At 41.2% G+C, this 19582-nt stretch overlaps 1 protein-coding gene across 3 annotated transcripts in view; it reads left to right on the top strand.

Annotated features, from left to right (window-relative positions):
* Positions 1–19582, top strand: part of LOC100616824 (zinc finger protein 189-like) — a 60312-nt gene that overhangs the window by 16939 nt on the left and 23791 nt on the right. The window contains exon 1 of one of the 3 annotated variants that reach the window (XM_016433087.2): positions 15330–15425. The exons of 1 other annotated variant lie outside the window; for it this stretch is intronic. The gene's annotated coding sequence lies outside the window, so the exon portion shown is untranslated. Of the gene's footprint in view, positions 1–15329; positions 15426–19582 lie in introns of those variants that run through there. One more of the 3 variants, XM_007490728.3, reaches the window with a different exon arrangement.

Below are 19582 nucleotides of genomic sequence, written 5' to 3' on the forward strand. Positions count from 1 at the left end.
AAATCTGGTAGGTTCATGATGATAATTCCTTTCATAATGCCTTTGGCTTCCTCTCTTCTGCATACGTCTCCTTTTGTACAAGACAGCTTCATTGTTGCAAGATAAAACAAGAGAAATCCATAAACACATCCTTTAACAGGACTTACTTGATCAACTCCCAATATACTTACTATAACGATTATCCAGGCTGCTAACCTTAATCTGCAACCCCATATTATTAATTCTCTTAAGGTCTATTCTATGCCAATTATAAAATTATGTAAGCTACATGCTTAAATCAGAAAGACTGCCTTACTCTGCCAAAATAATCATAAAAAGCAACCCTGCAAACTTATAGAAATATAAAGACAAAAATAAAATCCATATCACAGGTTATTCAGGGCTTGTAAATCTGAAAATGGCCCTCCTGTTTCGTGGCCAAAATTAAAATATTGTCTAGCACTAAGTAAAATTCTAATTGAATATTCTATTCCCAAAATCCCCAAATCGTGACAATTTCAGCTTCCAAACAATTTTGAAAGTCAAATCTAAAAGTATCAAAATTTAAATTAACTACAAAAATTCTCAAGATTAAAAATGTTTCTAACATTCCTTAATTTAAAAACTTCTCCCACACCCGCTCTTTGGGGAGACTGAGATGCTAGGGATTTAAAATCTGTTTTCATTCACCTTTAACTACTTATTTAGCAACTATAACTATGTTTAAAGGGTGTAAGCCTTTTTTTTTTTAAAACTCCTCTTTACCATTACTTTAATCTCTTTACCTCTAGTAAGAAACAATTTTGCTGCAATGGAGTCACAGCAAAATCCTGCCGGTAAATTATTGTGGAAATAATTCTTTTTGTTGTGGCAATATTACAGGATTTCCTGATTTAACACAGTTCTAGCCTTACTAAATTAGTTTTGGGTACTTGGTTCAATTTCAAATTTAATGGCAATGAGGGCTTATTTACCATTGAATTTAGGCCTATAGGTTCTATAGGTGATTTCATTAGCATTCCTAGTCACAAAGGTCTCCTTCTTATCTCATTGTTTCCTGCCTTGAGGCTTCAAAATGTATAAACTTTACTGGTACTGGGGAGCAACTCAGTGTTCTATCAGAAAAATGCTGCTTAGAATCTACTACGGCTTCCCCTTTTTGGGGCATTGATGTTTGCCAGGGTTTCCTCATGACCTGAGACCTCTTCCTCTAAAATCCTTAGGAGAAAAGGAACTTTTAAAATCTGCTACCTCATTGAAAATGACTAAAACTTCCATCTGCCTTCACAATTCCTATATTCTAGGCCTTGCTTTTCTAAGGTTTCCTTCATTATATGATTACAGAAAATTTGCTATAATAGGAGAAAAGTGGGAAGTAACATAAAATGAGGGAGAAAAGCTCCCATAATTTGAAATATCAATGCCGTGCCTAAGTTGGTAATGATCAGCAGTCGCCCGTAGAACCTGACAGAAACTTAGCTGAGCCATTCCTCAGCCCTTCCACTCGCCAATTTTCCTCCATAGCATTTCTTTTCCCAATGACCTTCCCATACAATTCACCCTTAGATGGCCATCCTGTAACCATTCTCCAGGTTTAAATAAATTATCTTCTGTTATTAAGAATTATTTCTAGGCTCCATCATTTCTTTCCTAATTTCTTCTGATACTATCTTGAGACAAACTAGCACTTGGAATCTCTTCTGCAAATTCTCAAATGAACAGATATTCCTTTCAAGCCTCTTAACAAGGTAAAATGCTCCTATTTTTATTTCTATTTATTCATGCATTTATTTATTATTAATGGCCCTTACCTTTCCTCTTGGAATCAATACTGTGTATTGGCTCCAAGACAGAAGAGTGGTAAGGGCTAGGCAATGGGGGTCAAGTGACTTGCCCAGGGTCACACAGCTAGGAAGTGTCAGGCAAGATTTGAACCTAGGACCTCCTGTCTCTAGGCCTGGCTCTCAATCCACTGAGCTACCCAGCTACCCCCCCCCCCCCAATGCTTCTATTTTATTTTATTTATTTTCCTTTTAGACATTATTTTATTTGGTCATTTTCAAACTATATACTTTTCTCTACTCAAACAGTCAGTCTAGGCCCTTACCCCCAGGACCACTGAAATAATTTAATATTTGTTTCCCTACCTTATATCTTTTCCTTCTCCAGCCCAGACTTCACAATGTAACAACCAAATGTGGGTCTCACCATGCTATTCCTCTATTCAATACATCTCCGGGAACCAAAATAAACTCTTTTGATTTGGCATTTAAAGCTTGACTTTGGCCATAATGTCCATATTCAGTCTTCTGGAGTTTTCTCTCTTTCTCCCTCACTATAATCCAGCCATGACGACCCTCTTGATGTATTTCCAGGAACCATTCCATTCTGCACTTCCTCCAATGCTTCTATTTTAATCTTAACTACTTTAGCTAAATCTGGGGAATAGCTCTCTTCTCTAGGTTCTTCTCTATTTAAAGGGGACCTTGCTCAGGGTAGAATTAGAATTCCCAAGGAAAATAAAATGGCCAGTTTTATATCTGCATTAGCAATATTTCTGAAAGCCACTGAAAATGAGAAACAATACTTATCCGGATTCAGTTTCTTGGGGGCTCTTTTGGATTTCTCATAGGTGTCTTCTTCAGGAATTCTTCAGATTCTAGGCTGCAGGAAAATCTTGTCCAGGCTTTGGGCTCTTAAGAACATTCTTGAGATATCAGTCAGTGCCACAGGGGATCTAAATAAATTCCTTTTAATAAGCTACCTCGCAGACTTAACTTTAATAAATTCTAGTCACTTCACCCACACTCCAGAACTGGAGTGGTAAATACAGGGCATCCCTAGGTGGAGAATTCCTTTCTCTAATAGCAGTCATGTGCCAAAGGTCATCAGAAAAACTAAAGCTCACAAAACAAATAAATGCCAAATGGGATTAGTTCTCTCCACTTAAAAAGGACAAAATTAGGAAACAATCAGGTCTTTTAAAACAAAAACTTATCTATTGTAATGGTTTGCAGTCTGGAAATTTACCTTAAAAACTCTATAGTTCTTGGACCCTTTACTTTTTTATTTTAAAGTAAAACCCATACAAATTTCTTTCCAAACACAAAACTTAAGAGTTATTAAGGAAAAGCTTTAAAAAATCACCTTTAAGTCAGAATATCTATCCAATTCCCTTCTCTTTATCTTTTTACTCTAACTTACTTTTGGCTCCAAAAATAGCCTTTCTCTTAGCTTTGCCTCAAACCCTTTTTGGCCTAAGGCTAAAGCCAATCCTTGAGAGGACATTTGTTGGTCAATTTAACAATATTCAGGGATTGATTCCTTACCATTTTAAAGCAAAGCCTTTTCTTGTCCATTTACAACAAATCAGTGACCGGTCAGGTCTATAGTTCACCACCCTAAAATGAACTTTCTTTACTCCAGAACTCCCACACACATTAATCAGAAAAGCCTTGCTCTTTGAAAACAAATACCAGCCTGACAAAAATGTAAATGACAGCACTCAAATAACAAAGTTAATACCTAGACTAAAATGCATCTTATTACCAATATTAACTGCACTTGATATACAATATTTCACACATTAAGCATACCAAAACGTGGGAAGAAAAAGAGTAGAATTTTAAAATTTCTGGCCCTCCTTTTGCTTCCTGCTGGTTATTCCCATATCCAGATCGCCAGCTCCTGTCTCACTTCTTCAGCTTTTGAGAGCTTTCAGACACTATTTGCTAACGTTTAAATCACAAGCATTTGAGATTACTAGCGAAGTCTCGCCTAAGAAATACATTAGACATACAATAATAGCAAAACCCCACAGGAAATGGAGAAATCCAGAAATTACCTTCTTAAGCTTCAATGAGAAGCTTTCATAAAAATGTACAACCATTTAAACCCTAAGCGGTGGCATTTCAAACTCTGAAGAACCCTTCTCTATTTTGATGGGCCTTTCATCCTGTTGCTTTGACAGGTAGTTCTGGGGGTCCGATTCTTTTTTGGTATTTGCAAGGATGGTATCTGGTCGGTCACTTTTGTTCTGGTCTGTTCTCAGGTTGATTCTTACTACTTGCGTTAGCAAGGGCTAGTGCTTCTTTTGACTCAAAAAGTGATCAGGCCCCCAGATGTCCTGCAACTACAAGTACTAACATTCTTCTCCACACTAGAACACCTCTGGGCTGAGAACTTCTAAAGCCCCAGCTGCTTCTGTCCTGGCCACCTCCTATGGCCACGTGCACTCTCTCTTGGGTGGCCCAATCCCAGGGTCACAGAATTCTGTTGTCCATCTCCCAGTTTGTCTTGGAATTGGGGAATGTCTTACCTCAACATTATTTTGGTCCTGTCACTCCACAGTTCATTCTGTTTGAAGCATTGGTTTAAAGCTGTTTAGAGGAGAATGTTAGGAGAGTTCATTTGGATTGCTGTCTCTCCTCTGACACCCTGATTGGCTTTTAACGCCTCTGGTAACCTTTACACTTACTGCTTTTCTTGTCATTGGCTTTGCTGTATTTACTTTATACTTTTGTGACATTGATCTCCTTATTGTTCCGCATGTAGGACATTCGATCTTTTTTATTCGTTTTCATGCCTTTCTGCCATGATTGGAATGTCTCTTTCCATCTACTTAAAATGCCTCTTTCTGACAGAAATTTTCCCCTGTCCTCTTAAACACTAGTCTCTGACCTAGGGTATTACTCCAACCAACAGCTTGTATATTATATATATATATGTATATATATATATATATTTATAGTAGAAATATTTTATATTTATAGTTTACATGTTGGATCTTCCATTGGAATATGAACTCCTTGGCCTGTCTTGGTCTTGCTTTGCATCTCCAATGCCTAGCATGGTGCTTGGCACATGATAAACACTCAATACATGCTTGCTGAGCCATTTGTCTAATCCCCAGTGACTTTTAACCTACACATTGGAATCATTTGTTTATGTGTCTTGAATAAAAGACCCAGAGGTCTTTTCAGAGAAGATTGCTTGGAAGTCTTTTGGCCCCTAAAAACTGATTCTTTCTAATCTATACTATATATATTAGATTTATTAATACAAAATCTTTCTTATTAGTATACAGGCAAAGTTTCCTATTTTATCTACTATTGTGTTGTTTATCCTCCTTTATCACTAATATTTCATCTATGCAGATATCTGAGAAATAATTACTTTGTTAATCCTCTGTGTAAGATGTTACCCTCTTGAGGGGATAGCTCAGTTTGTTACTAAATTGAGAGCCAGGCTTAAAGCTGAGAGGTCTTGGGTTCAAATGTGGCCTCAGATGCTTCTTAGCTTGGGGATCCTGGGCAAGTCACTTAACCTCTATTCCCTAGCACTTACTGATCTTTTGCCTTGGAACCAATACATAGCATGGATTCCAAGATGGAAAGTAAGGGCTAAAAAATAATGATTTTACCCTCTCTGTGTTGAAGGGATGTTTCCATTTGGAGTTTATGTTGGTACATGGCATGAGAATTGACTTATCCTTAATTTCTGCCCATATGGAATCCATGGAATATATTTCTAAATGTTGATAAGATGGAAAATAACATCATAATTTTATACAGAACTTTTCAAGGCATTTCTTTTGAGCTCCACAATATCTGGAAATTTATTACACTGTTTTTCTCATTTTACTAATCTAAGAATAAGACTGTGGTTGCATCTTAATTTTGCAGGCAATAAATTTGGGGACTTAGATTTAAATCCTACCCTTCCTTACTTTACTTCAGCCAACCTATCCACTAAACCTTTAAAACCATTTCATCTCAACAACACAAGCGGCTTGTGAATGTTTGTGGAGGTTGTTAAGAGTTGTGGCCTGGCCACAGTCTCTAGTGGCACCCTTCGGAGTTCATACTCGTCTGTCCTCCGAGATATCGTGAAGGCCGCTGCAGTGGGCCCCCTATTACCAACACCTGTGGATCAGCAGGTAAGTGATCCAGGGCTTCCCCCTAAGTGCTGCATGAGCCCTCGATGGCTGGGTCTCTTCCGTGTCCGATCACCTAGGAAGAGAACTAGAACAGAATCAGAATGAGGAGACGGGCCTGTCCCAACGACTGACAGTAGCTTCCTGAAAAAGGTAGAACAAGCACTCGTGGAAAAGCAAGATTCAGAAACGGACGGGCTTGGAGCCGGGGATTCAGAATTGCGGAATGATTGGCAAACTCGACCTGCGTCTCCTTCTTCCGGTTTCCATGGAGGAAAACGTAGAAAATGAAATTGCAATAGTTCTACCTGTGTAGGGAGGCTAGAAAGGTTCTCCTGGCGTTAGGGAGGCGCTGAGCGATTAGGAATGTTTGTGACTGCCAAAAAGTCTCTAGGCTTAGTGTGAGGGAAGGGAGGGAGGCCACCCTCACTGGAGAAGGACCTCGAAGGATTGTTGCCCCAGGGGCATCTACCACGGGCCTAGCTGGCTTCCCCTGGGGCTCCACCTGCCCAGCTCTGCCTCACACTGGATGCCATTTCCCGACTCCCTGCCCCCATCCTTTCCTGGGCTCTGGTTCCTCTTCTGCTCCACAGCGGCACTCCCTGAACGCCGTCAGGACCCTCCCCAAGTCCCGGTGCCTGCGCTTCGCCCCCTCCTCCTCCATAGTCCCCTGTGCTGCTGAGCATATTTCCTTTCTTTACTCACTCGGTTATTTCCACCATTACCGGAAGCACTTGGAGGGCAGGGTCAGCTCCTCCCTCCTCTCGCTGCGGAATGGAGCTTCCTGCCCCGGCGCACTGAAAGGCCCCCAACACGCCACCCCACCTCCTGTTCCTTAAACATCTGTCAAGATCTTCCCCACGGGGGCAGCCATGCCTCTCTGCCTGCTTCTTGGGCTTAGGGTCCAGCCATTACATAAAAGGAAATAAAAATAAGAATTCCTGCTGGATCCCTCGCGGGCGCCCAGGGCACCCCTCGGGATCGGAGGAGGATGGCTGCCACGGGCTCTCCCTTCTATTCCTGCCCATCCCCCCGGGGAGGTCCAAGGGATAAGCCCAATGAAAACGCCTTGCTCTGTTTTTTAGGCACTGCTGAGATTCGAGGCCCTGTGGTTTGCTTTCCTCCGAAAGGTGGGGGGGGAGGGGCTGCTCACCAGTTCAGCTCTTGGGTCTCCCCTGGGGGGCAAAGCCTGCTGTAGGCCCCCCATCTTCCCTGTTACGGACGTGGGCTGGCTCCCTTGGGGAAGGCCACAGAGGGTCCCAGGCAGACGCTTGGAGAGAAGGCTTTAGAGATGGGGAATCCTTTGGTAGAGCAGAGATAGAGCAGTGGTGCTGTGGCGGCAGGCCGCGGACAGCCAAGAAATACGGAATGTCTGACGGCGCCTTCCCAGGCTGTGGGGAGAGAGTAAGAGAGAAGAGCGCCCCCTCCCCCCCCCCCTAGGAGCTTCCAAGCTCCTGGGCGGGGCAGTCCCCCAAACAAAGCTTCAGAGGGCCTTCGGGAAGGACCGGGGCTGGCCTGGGCTCCCTGGTTCAATGAAGATTCCCGAACGTCTCATCCCGCAGACCTTTCGTCCGGAAGAGCTGGTGCTGACGGCTGGTCACGCCATCGGATCCTTCTGTGCCAGGGCCCGGACCCCTTCTGCCACTCCTTTGCACCCGCAGGAGAGCGTCCTTCGGAGGGCCACAGGGCAATGGTAACGGGCACTTTGGAGTCCTGAAAACCAGACCAAGGAGCTGCCCGGGAACGAGAGGAGCCCCGCCATAGTACGGCCTTAAGACAAAGAGCTTCCCTCCCACCCTGCGTCCTGCGTCACGCACTGCGGGGGGAGGGGAGGGGGAAAGCTTTCCGGGAGCTGCGCCCCCCTTCCGGAAGTCTTTCTCAGTTTCCATTTTCCTGTAGACATGGCAGGCCCTCCCATATCCCAGGAAACGCCACAATGAAAACAGCGAGTCCCTTGTGAACCCTCACCTTGTAGCGGAGCTCGTCTCTACCCTCTTATTTGTAGTTAGGGCAGTGCCCCTCCAACTATCGACTCAGAGCTAGCCTCCGTAGGATGTTGGTGAGCCCGATGGTGCAGCGGAGAGTGCTGGGCCTGCAGGGACGAGGACTCGAGTTCAAGTCCTGCCTCAGACACTTACAAAGTTAAATAAGTCACTTGCGTTTGCTTCCATTTCCTCATCCATCAAATGAATACTGTGGAAGAGGAAATGATTAGCCACCCCGAAATTTTCACCAATGAAACACCGTAAAAGTGTGGCCAGACCGAGTCAGACGGGATGGACTGCCTCACCACCAAAGATACAAAGCTTACTCTCTGTAAAGCGGTTTGCCGCTCTTCTTTCGCGTCTACCCAGCTCTAAAAGGGAGCCGCCAGAATCCCCCCCCCCCCCCCCTTTACAAGTCAATGAGGCCAGCTCAGAGCATTTCCTTTGGGCTGAGCCTGGACTCGCAGGTCCGGCTTGTGTTCCTGGCGACGTTACCGCATACCTACGGGGTCAATTTTGCTATCGGGATTCACTCCTCTGCACCATCTTTGGGTTCTTATGAAATGACGTGAATGGGGATGGTAAAGGCTTTGTCCTTTGGTCGGAGTTCATTTGCCTTTCCCATCCCCTTTTTACTGAAAGAATTACTAGACTTAACGAAAGATTTTGCTTCATTTTGGACCATTTCCTCCAGGCGGACTTCCCAACCGATGGATTATTTCCCCTCCCCCACATCTATAGAGGCTCCCCACCCCCACCCCCTTCCGTGAACCTGGGTTCCATGGGTGCTTCCACCGTTAGGACATTAGGCATAAGAAACTGGAACTCCTTGCTTTCACCTTTGGAGTTATTCCATCCAGGACCCATATGAACAGCTGCACAGCCGCATCCGGCTATTTTAGATTCTCCGTTATTTTAGAGATGCCATTTCCGTCCTTCCACCTCCTCATCCAATCCCCAGTCAAAAGGCAGGAGAAACAAACTCCAGCAGAGCTCTAGTCACACCCCTACACGTCCCCAAACCTGTTAGAGACGTCCTCCACGTCTGCGCTTCAGTCTGTGCTCGCAGCCCAGGATTTGTATCTGGGGGGATGCGGGGTTTCTCTTCCGAGTCCTCTGGGGGCGGCCAGGGGCTGCGGATCACCTTTCCTGAACCTTTCAAAGGCTTTTTCCTCTACACGATGGCCCTCACTAGTTCTCCTGCTCCCTTCCCACACACCTTTCCGGCTTGCTCTGAGACCCCGAGTCCCTAATATGTATAGAATCGGGCTCAACCATCTGCCCCAGGCGAGCCTCCCCATCCTTCCGGGGGCTTTGGGAAGAAGGGGCCGCGATAGCTCTCCATCTGGCTGTCTGGCTTTCCGGCTCTTTCCCCATGTCCGTCCGTCTGTCTCTCCAGAAGGCGCGTTTCACTGCCTATTTCTCTTTTCGCAACTGTTCTTCCAACACAGGAATAAGCTTTGGAGCGGATCCCGTGGGATTAAAACCACTTCCCTCAGTTCTCTAGAAAGGCAGTGCGGGGAGAAGTCAAGTCAGGTTAGAGAGACCGAGACAAAGGAGAAAAGACTTGGACACGCACTCTGTGAGTGTGTGAAGGAAGCTTCCACAGGAAGCCAAGGCAGCGGCGAGGATAGAAGTCCGTTATCTCCCGGATAAAGGTGGAGGGAGCGTGCCGGAATTCACATCTCTTTTTCATGTCCTTAGTATCCGAGGAGAATGGTCCAAGGCTAACCTGAGAGCTAATCTGGTTGGTCCTGATTTGGGTCATGAATGCAGTGGGAAGGCTTTTCCCCAGAAAGATCAGCGAATAAAACCTCAGAGAGCCACCAGGGAGAGAAACCTCATCAATGTTAACTGTGTGGCAAGTCACATTCCCAGAAAAGGACTCTTTGCAAACCCCATACTGGCCACCCGGGCATCGCATCAGTGTAATCTACACGGAGAGTCTTTTTTTAGATCAGAATTTACGGAACATCCATTCCCACTGGGGACAAACCTTATGAATGACTGGGGAAAGGAGCTAACTCAACATCAGAGAACCCACACTGGGGAAAAACCTTATACGTATAAATGATGTGGAAAGACCTCTGGCCACAAAACCGACCTTACTAGTGTAACAATTACATTTAGGGGAGACTATGGCAGGTAGAAATTAGTTTCTCTCTGCAAAGAGTATTATATTTTTTAGAGGTTTATTAAGGATTAAGGATTAAAGAAAATACAGGATAAGGAAAACGTGCCTAGGCCAGAGGCCTAGACAAGACCTCACCTACATTATGGAAAGAGCCACGTCTGCTCCAAAACAGAAGTCCAAAAAAAGAGCTCAAAAGCCTTTGTAATCAGCTTAAATACCTTCTCGATCTCCCCCACCTCAGAATTCCGTGGGATTACAAAGCATTTTGGGGAAGTGGAGCAAGGGCTTGTGGGGATTGAAGTCCAGAGTTCAAATCTCAATTTTACACTAGACATCCAAAAACTCATACTACATAGGAACTATGAGAATGGATATGTTAAGTATGTGTTATCCTCTAGCCAAAACTATTCTTACTAGTATCTTTTAATAGAAAGAGAAAACTAAAATAGAATGACTTCCCATTTCTTTTCAAAAGTGTCATGTACTTCATTTTAACAACATGTTCTCTTATTTTTTTTAATTTTTAAAATTTTAATTTTAATTTTCTGACTTTTAAAAAATGTTATCTTACTTTTCCCTCAATTACATGGAAAAGTTTCCAACATTTTTATTTTGTGTTTTCAAACCCTTTCCTTAGAATATTGGCTCCAAGGCAGAAGAGTGGTAAGGGCTAGGCAATGGTGACTTGTCCAGGGCCACACAGCTAGAAAGTATCTGAGACCAGATTTGAACCCAGATATCTCTTACCTCTGAGCCTGGCTCTTAATTCACTGAGTCACCTAGCTGCCCCCCTCCAACATTTTAAAAAGAATATTGAGCTTCAAATTCTCTCTTTCCCTCCCTTCACACCCCTACCTCCATACCATGGTCAAGATGGTAAGCAGTCTCATACAGATTTTATGTGTATAATCATGTAAAACATTCCCCCATATTATTTTGTAGAAGGAAACTCAAACAAAGAAAAAATTAAGAGCAAACGTGAAAGAGTTTGTTTTGGTCTGGATTCAACTTCCCCTCAGTTCTTTCTCTAGCAGCAGGTGACATCTGGCTGCCACCTACTTTTCTTATTGTTGAACAAGCTCTACATTCCTGGTATAAATTCCTCCTGGTCATAGTGTATGTTTTTCTGACATATTACTCTAATCTCCTTTCTGTTATATTATCTAATTTTTTTTTCATCAACACCCATTAAGGAATTGATCTATGGTTTTCTTTTTGTTATTTCGGCTTTTCTTAGTTTAAGTATCAGCTCTATATTTGGGTCATAAAGAAAAAAACCAGAAATTCTTCTTTGCCTTATTTTCAAAAGAGTTTATGTAGTATTGGAATTAATTGTTCTTTAAATGATAATTAGAATTCACTCTTGAATTCATGTGTTCCTGGGGATTCTTTCCCTAGGGATCACATTGATGTATTGTTCAATTTCTTGTTCTAAGATAGGGATATTAAAGCATTCTATTTCTTCTTCTGCAGTTTAATTCTTTTTTTTTTTTTGGTAAATCTTAGATACTTTGCCTCCCAGAATATTACTTTTCAAGATCTCCACTCCTTTTATGTGGAACTTACTAAATTTTTGATGAGTCTGCCTGAGAATCCATGATATTTATATTGTTATGTTTTTGCTTGCAATATTTCTTCCTTGATCTGTGAGCACTGGAATTTGGCCATGATATTCCTGGGAGTTTTCATTTTGGTATCTCTTTTGGGAGGTAATTGGTAGATTCTGTCAATTTCTATTTTATCTTTGGCTTTAGGATATCAAGGTAATTTTCCTTGATAATTTCTAGAAATATGATATCTAAACTTAAAAAAATCATGATTTTAATAATTCTTAAGTTATGTTACAAGAATCAATTTTCCAGGTCAGTTGTTTTTCTAATGATATATTGTGCGTTTTCTATTTTGTTCATTCCTGTGATTTTGGTTTATATTTTCTTGATATCTCAGAGAGTCATTAGCTTTCCATTGCCCAATTCTAATTTGGGAGGAAATATTTTCTTCAGTGTATTTTTGTACTTTGTTTTCCATGAAGCTAATTCTATTTTTTAAGAATATTTTTCTCCTCATTGAATTTGTGTGTGTGTGTGTTTGTTTGTGTGTGTTTGTGCGTGCGTGCCTGTGTGTGTGTGTGTGTGTGTGTGTGTGTGTGTGTGTGTGTGTGCATGTGCGCGCTACTTTCCCTATCTGGCCAATTCTAATTTTAAAGTGTTTTTATTTTCAGTATATTTAGTGCCTCTTTTACCACACTGTTGACTTTTATTTCATTTTTTTGTGCATTACTCATTTCTTTTCCCACTTTTCCTTTACCTGTCATATTTGATTTTTAAAATCCTTTTAAATCTCTACCAGGAATTCTTATTGGGCTATTGTTCAATTCACTTTTTGTTGTTGTTGAGATTTGCTTATCACTATTTTAGCATAGTTGACATCTGTGTTTCTGCCTCATATTCCTTGTCACCATGTGAGATTTTTAAGATCAGGTTATGTTTTGCCGTTGTTGTTTGGTCATTTCCCCACACTATTTCTTGACTTTTAACTTTTTGCTGAAGTTGAATTCTCACTAGGCCTGAGGAGGCACTGTCCTAAGTGTCCTTTTTTGTTTTTGTTGCTGCTGTTTTAGAGCTAGTTCTGGTTGTCTCTAATAAGTTTTTGGTTCTTCCAAGTAGACGTTATCCAAGTAGAGGTGTAATCACTGGGCTTGTGGCCTGTGCTCTTTGTTAACAATGATAAATAAAATAAATTTTTAGAAGTCGTTTCTGCTAGTAAAACATAATTCAGATGAAATGGATAAATATCTAAAAACATCAATTGTCCAGCTTAACAGGAAATGAAATAGACTATTTAAAACCTGAGGAGCAAAAATGAAAATCCACAAGTGAACTTTCAAAGCAAATAAACTACAAGAAAGCAGCCATCTTTGTAGGAGCTGGTCAACCCTGGTGGAGCTGAGCCTGGTGTCTTGTATTGTCCAGTCCAGCTGCTATACCTCCTGCATCTCTTCCCCAATCTCCCCCATCATCCCAAGGATGCTGCTAGTGGGACCTGCAATGTGGCTGTGGCTGTGACTACCCAGGAGCCTCTGCTGCCTAAAGGCTTCCCCACTCTGCCCTCTCCTGACAGCTGCTCCCCAGGGGCCAAGGAGTGCTGAGCCTGGGGCTGTGTTTCCTGGACCCAAAAGAAGAGCACTTGGGCCCAGGTTTCAGCTGGACAGCCTCCAAGCAGTCCAGGATGGGTGTCAAGAGTCTGGGGATGCAGGAAGCCTGAGGGAGTGCTGCCTCCTCCCACTGTCTGTGAAACATGATGGACCAACCCGGAGCCCAGTCTCTTCTCTCAGCCGTGCTGGTGCCGGGGGAGGGGGGCTCCCTTTTCCTGTCCCCCTCGGCAATGATCCTGGTGTCCCAAGGCCAGCGCCTGGGCCCCTTGGTGTCTGGTGAGCAGGGTTTCCCCAGGAGGACCCCCGGTCAACTCTCCAGCACTTTACTGGGGACAGGGCTGGTGGCATGGAGCCCATCCTGGAGCCTTCCAGAGGCTCCCCCGACCCTGAACACTCCAGGGTTTCCAGATTTCCCCTGCCTGCTGGAAGTGGCCAGCGTCTTTCTCCTCTCCCCTCTTCTCCTTTACTTTGGGTTTGCTCAGGATCCTCAGCTTCAAAACAGCAGACGGGGGACTCTGAATGAAGCAAGCGAGCACCTTGTCTGTGTCACCCCAGGGTGGTGGGGATCTCGCTGCTTCTCTTCCCTCGGCCCCTTCTCTAGGGGCCCCAGCAGTGCCTTCCGTCTCCATCCTTCTTTAGAACTCGGCATTCCTAAGTGAGGTTTCCCCTCTTCCTCTTCCATCTGTGGGAGCTTCTGTGCGGAGCCTGGGCCGGGGACACCCCCTCGAGGGCGGGCATCCGCCTCTGCCCTCCTGGAGCCAGACTTTGTCTTCCCTCCTCCCTCCCCAGCCATGTGGAGGCAGAGCTCAAAGGTGTCCAGCTGGAGGGACCTTCCAGGTCATCTGGGAGGATCCGATTACACTCCAGACCCAAAGCGGTTGCCAGATAAAGGCAGTACGTGATCGACAGGTGAGACGAGAGCTCATGAACCCATTTGTGTACTCCTCCCCGGGAGGTCCCCCTTCCCACCCAGGGCCCCAGGCAAATGGGTCCTGCAGAGGCCTGGCCTGGCGTCCTTGCTGAGACACTGGCACGAGGTGATGGAAGGGAGCCCTCCTCAGACTCGGATGGAAAAGCTGCCACACTGCAGCCGGAAATCATGGAAAGAAATAGCTCATTTTGTTTCCATCTCAATTAAGTGACCCCAGGTGGGTCTGTGCTTGGAACGACTCAATGACCTGCTTGTCAGGCAGAGCTGGGGCTCCTCTGGGAAGCTTATATCAAGCCTGCAGCTTTCACCCCCCTCCCCATCTGCCAATGGTTACCTGCACCTTCCTTGGGGAGCCCCCGTTCCTGGCGTGGACCTGCCCACCCAAGTGACAGCAGACAGCAGAAGAGATCCCATCAGCCCTCCCACATGCTGCTACCTTCAAGTACTTGGAAGAAACTCTACAATCTCTTGGTCCCGAGTTACCTCCTCAATCAGGGGAAAGGCTGAATAATTTTCTTTTCTAAAAGAACTTCCTTTTCTTATAAAAAGAAAACAGACCCATGTCAGACTTCTGGGTTCTTCACTATGGAAGGAGAATTGTGGTTTATCTTGGATGTTTTCCTTCTTGTATTTGTGGTCTACGTTTTAAAACTTTGATTTTTAAAGTAGTTTTAATTATAAAAAAGAAAATCTCAAGAATAAACTGATTTACTAGAGGATTCTCTCAAACACTTAATGAATAATTCATTCCAAATCTATATAAAGTGAAAAAAAAATAATAGGAAGAATGCTGCTAAATAGAGGCTTAATACCTAAATCAAGGAGAGTCAAAACAATAGAAAGCGATAGACTAATTTCCTTCATGAATACTGATGCATTGCTTATAAATAAAATAATTGCAAAGACACTCAAGCAGAAAATCCCAAAGTTGAAACACTATAATCATACTGGATTTTTACCAGGATTACAGAGTTAATATAAGAAAAACTCTAAATTATAACATCCCATCAATAACAAAAATAGTGAAAAAATGATTATATCAATGGATCAGAAAAGAAAAGACTGATTCTATTTTGAAGAAAAACACATTAATGAAGTACAGAGCCAGGTGCAGGTTGTTGAGCAGATAGAGAGCAGGGCCGGCTTGAGGGCATGGAGAGCTGTGGGTACTTATATTGGGGTAGGGATTGTAGTTCTAAACACTAACTCTTGGAACTTTCCTGAGTTTGGAAGGAACGTTTGTTCTTTGACTAACTGGAGGTTGTTGTTCACTGTGTCTCTTCTTTCAAGCCAAAAAAGCCTGGTAGGTAAGCCTGTAAAGGTTTAATTCTAAATTTGATGGGTGGAAGTGGAAGGAGGGGATCAGAAAGCTACTGAGGAACAAGTTTGGAAGACAGAGAAGCTAATTATTGGGTTGTGGAGTGACCTACCTATGGCTTGTCCTAGTAAAGAAGTCTCATTGGCATTTGGAGATGAGGGGCTGGTGTGTGGATGAAGAAGTCAGAGTTGGAGATTCACATTTGGAAATTCCCCCACAGAAGGGCTCACTTTAGAGGCAGAGGTAGCAGAGGAAATGACATTTTAAATACTAAGTGTATGGAATATCATCCATATTCTTAAAGGAAATGATAAGTGAATTAAGGAGGAAAAAGACAATCAACTACACTCCTGGGAGAAATTCAACTTTTCCCTCTCGTAACTAGACAAATCTAACAAAAAAAATGGCAAGAAGGGAGTTAAAGAAAAGAATAGAATTTAAAAAAAGATAGATATGATATGATAGCCCTCTGGAGAAAATTTAATGGGAGTAGAAAAGAATATAACTTTTTGCTCAGCTATATATGGTACTATCACAAAAACTCACCACATATGAGGACATAAAAACCTCACAACCAAATGCAGAAAAGGAAAAACATTAATTAATCCCTCCCAGATTGTAATGTAATAAAAATTACATTCAGTAAAGTGCCATGAAAATATAGATTTAAAATTAATTGGAAACTAAATAATTTAATCTTAAAGAATGGATCAAAGAACAAATCAGAGAAACAATAATTAAAGGGAATGACAACAATGAGATAACATACCAAAAATGATGGGATATATCTAAAACAGTACCTAAATAAAAAATTTATATCTAAATGCTTACATCAAGTAAAGAATAGATCAAGAAATTGGGCCTGCAATTAAAAACTTTGAAAAAGACAAAAATCCATGATTAAACAAAAATTGGAAAACTTGGGGTGGGGGGGGAGAGGAAAGATTAATAATACAATTGAAAATAAAAAATAAGATTAGATACTTCTGAAGAAAAAAACAATAAAATTGATAAAGTATTGGTTAATTTAATTATAAAAATAAAGAAGAAAACCAAATTACCAGTATAAGAAATGAAAAGCTTGAATTCACTAATGAAGAGGAAATTAAAGCAAGTATTAAATACTATTTTTCCAGTTATATGTCAATAAATTTGGTAATCTAAGTGAAATTGAGTAATACTTACAAAAATATAAATTGTTCAGATCAACATGAGAAAATAGAATACTTAAATATAATTATCTTAGAAAATGAAACTGAAGAAGACATAAATCATCTCCTTGAGAAAAAATCCCCAGAAATTAATTCTACCAAACACTTAATAATGACCAAACTAAGTAAAATATTTGTAAAAGTGAGCAAAGGAGTCCTACCTAATTCATTTTATGACACAAATATGGTGTTGATACCCAGACAAAGAAGAGCAAAAGAAGAGAAGGAAAATATAGATCAATTTCCCTAATGAATATTGATGCAAAAAGTGTAAGACATTATCCAGGAGATAACATTATATTTAAGATAATTATACATTATAACAATGTAGAATTTATACCAAGAATATGGGGCTAGTTCAATATTGGGAAGGCCAACAGCATAATTGATAAATCAATGACAAAACCAATAAAATGCATGTAATTATCTCAATAGTTGCAGTAAATGCTTTTGATAAAATACAACTCCCATTTCCATTAAAAACACTAGCGGGGTTAGCTGGGTAGCTCAGTGGAATGAGAGCCAGGCCTAGAGTCAGGAGGTCCTGGGTTCAAATGTGGGCTCAGACACTTCCCAGCTCTGTGACCCTGGGCAAGTCACTTGTCCCCCATTACCTAGCCCTTACCGCTCTTCTGCCTTGGAACTAATACACAGTATTGATTCCAAGACAGAAGGTGAGGATTTAAAAAAAACAAAGCAAAACACTAGAAAGCATAGGAATAAATGGATCTTTTCCTTGAAATGATTAGTATTTATCTAAAACAATCAGAAAGCATTGTCTAATAGGGAGAAGCTGGAAGCCTTCCCCAAAAGACCAGTGACAAATCCAGGATGCCCATCATCATTAATATAATTCATTCTTTTACTAGAAATAGAAGGAAAAGAAATAGAAGAAATTAGAATAGATTATGAGAAAATAACTGGCACTCTTTCAGTTGAAATGATGATATACTTTGGGAATCCTAGTTAATCAGCTAAAAGGTACTGGAAATAACAGCTTCAGCTAAGTTGCAGGATATAAATGAAACTTCTTAAATCATCAGCATTTCTATATATTATCAACTAAGTCCACCAGTAAGAGAAAGTTCACTACACATAATTTTAAACAATATAAATTACCTGGGAGTCAACATGCCAAGACATACCCAGGAACTATATATATATATATATAATATGAACATAATTTTTCACACAAAGGCAGATCTAAGCAATTGGAAAATATAAATTACTTGTGTAAATTGGGCTAATACAATAAGAATGACAATCCTGCCTAAATTGATTTACCTATTCTGTGTCATATATTTACTTTAAAAAAAATCTCATTATTTTATAGAGGTAGAAAAATAAAAACAAAATTCTATTGGAAGAACAGAAGGTCAATATCAAGGGAAACAATGAGAAAAATGTGGAGGAATGGCACTCAGCAGTGCTAGGTCTCAAACTGTATTACAAAATATTAATCATTAAAACATTCTGTTGCTGGCTAAGAAATAGAGTGGTGGATCAGTGGAATAGATGGAATACATAATACACAGCATTAAAGGACTAGTAATCAAGTGTTGATCCAAGCTGTTGAGACAAGAACTCACTACTTGTCCAAAACTGCTGGAAAAAAATGGAAAGCAGTTTGTCAGAAACTAGGTATAGATTGGTATCTCATACCTTATGCCAAGATAAGGGCAATATGATTGCATGATTTAAACATAAATGATGATACCATAAGCAAACTAGGTGCATGAGGAAAATTTTGCCTTTTAGATCTATGGATAAGGGAAAAAATTATGACCAAACAAGATAGAGAATATCATGGGATACAAAAGACATAATTTTGATTACACTAAACTTAAAAGATTTTGCAAACTCTGCCCAAAGGGCTTTAAAAGATTGCCTGCCCTTTGATCTAGCCATATCACTGCTGGGTTGGTACCCCAAAGAGATAATAGGGAAAAAGAGTTGTACAGAAATATTTATAGCCATGCTGTTTGTGGTGGCAAAAAACTGGAAAATGAGGGGGTGTCCCTTGATTGGGGAATGGCTGAACACATTGTGGTATATGTTGGTGATGGAATACTCTTGTGCTCAAAGGAATAATGAACTGGAGGGATTCCATGGAGACTGGAACGACCTCCAGGAACTGATGCAGAGTAAAAGGAGCAGAACCAGGAGAACATTGTACATAGAGATGGATATGTTGTGGCACAATTGAATGTAACGGACTTCTCTACTAGCAGCAAGGCAATGATTTAGGACAATCCAGAGGGACTTATGAGAAAGAAAGCTCTCCACATCCAGAGAAAGAACTGTGGGAGCAGAAATGCAGAAGAAAAACATATGATTGATCAATGGTTCAATAGGAATATGACTGGGGATGTTGATTTTAAGTGAATACTCTATTGCAAATATTAATAATATGGAAATAGGTTTTGAAAACTCAATGGAATTGCTCATTAGCTTCTGGAAGGTGGAGAGAGAATATGAATCATGTAACCATGGGAAAATATTCTAAATTAATTAAAGAAAATTTAAAAAAAAGTTTTTACACAAATAAAACCAATGCAGACAAATTTAGAAGGAAAACAGAAAACTGGGTAAAACATTTTAAGGTTTAAATTTATCAAATATGTCATTTTTTCAAATATATGGGAATTGAACCAATTTATAAGAATGAATCATTTCCTAACTGAGAAATGGTTAAAGTATATGAATACGAATTTTCAGACAAATAAATCTATGAATAGTTATATGAAAAGGTGCTTTAATTATTGATTAGATAAATGCAAATAAAACAATTCTGAAGTACCACCTTATATCTATCAGATTGTCTAATGTATAGAAATGGAAAATGCTAAATGTTGGAGGGGATGTGGGACAGTTCAGGAAACTAATGTGCTATTGCTTGAACTATGAACTCATTCAACCATTCTGGAAAGCAAAT

This window comes from Monodelphis domestica, chromosome 3 (genome assembly GCF_027887165.1).
Source record: "Monodelphis domestica isolate mMonDom1 chromosome 3, mMonDom1.pri, whole genome shotgun sequence".
Taxonomy (NCBI): Eukaryota; Metazoa; Chordata; class Mammalia; order Didelphimorphia; family Didelphidae; genus Monodelphis; species Monodelphis domestica.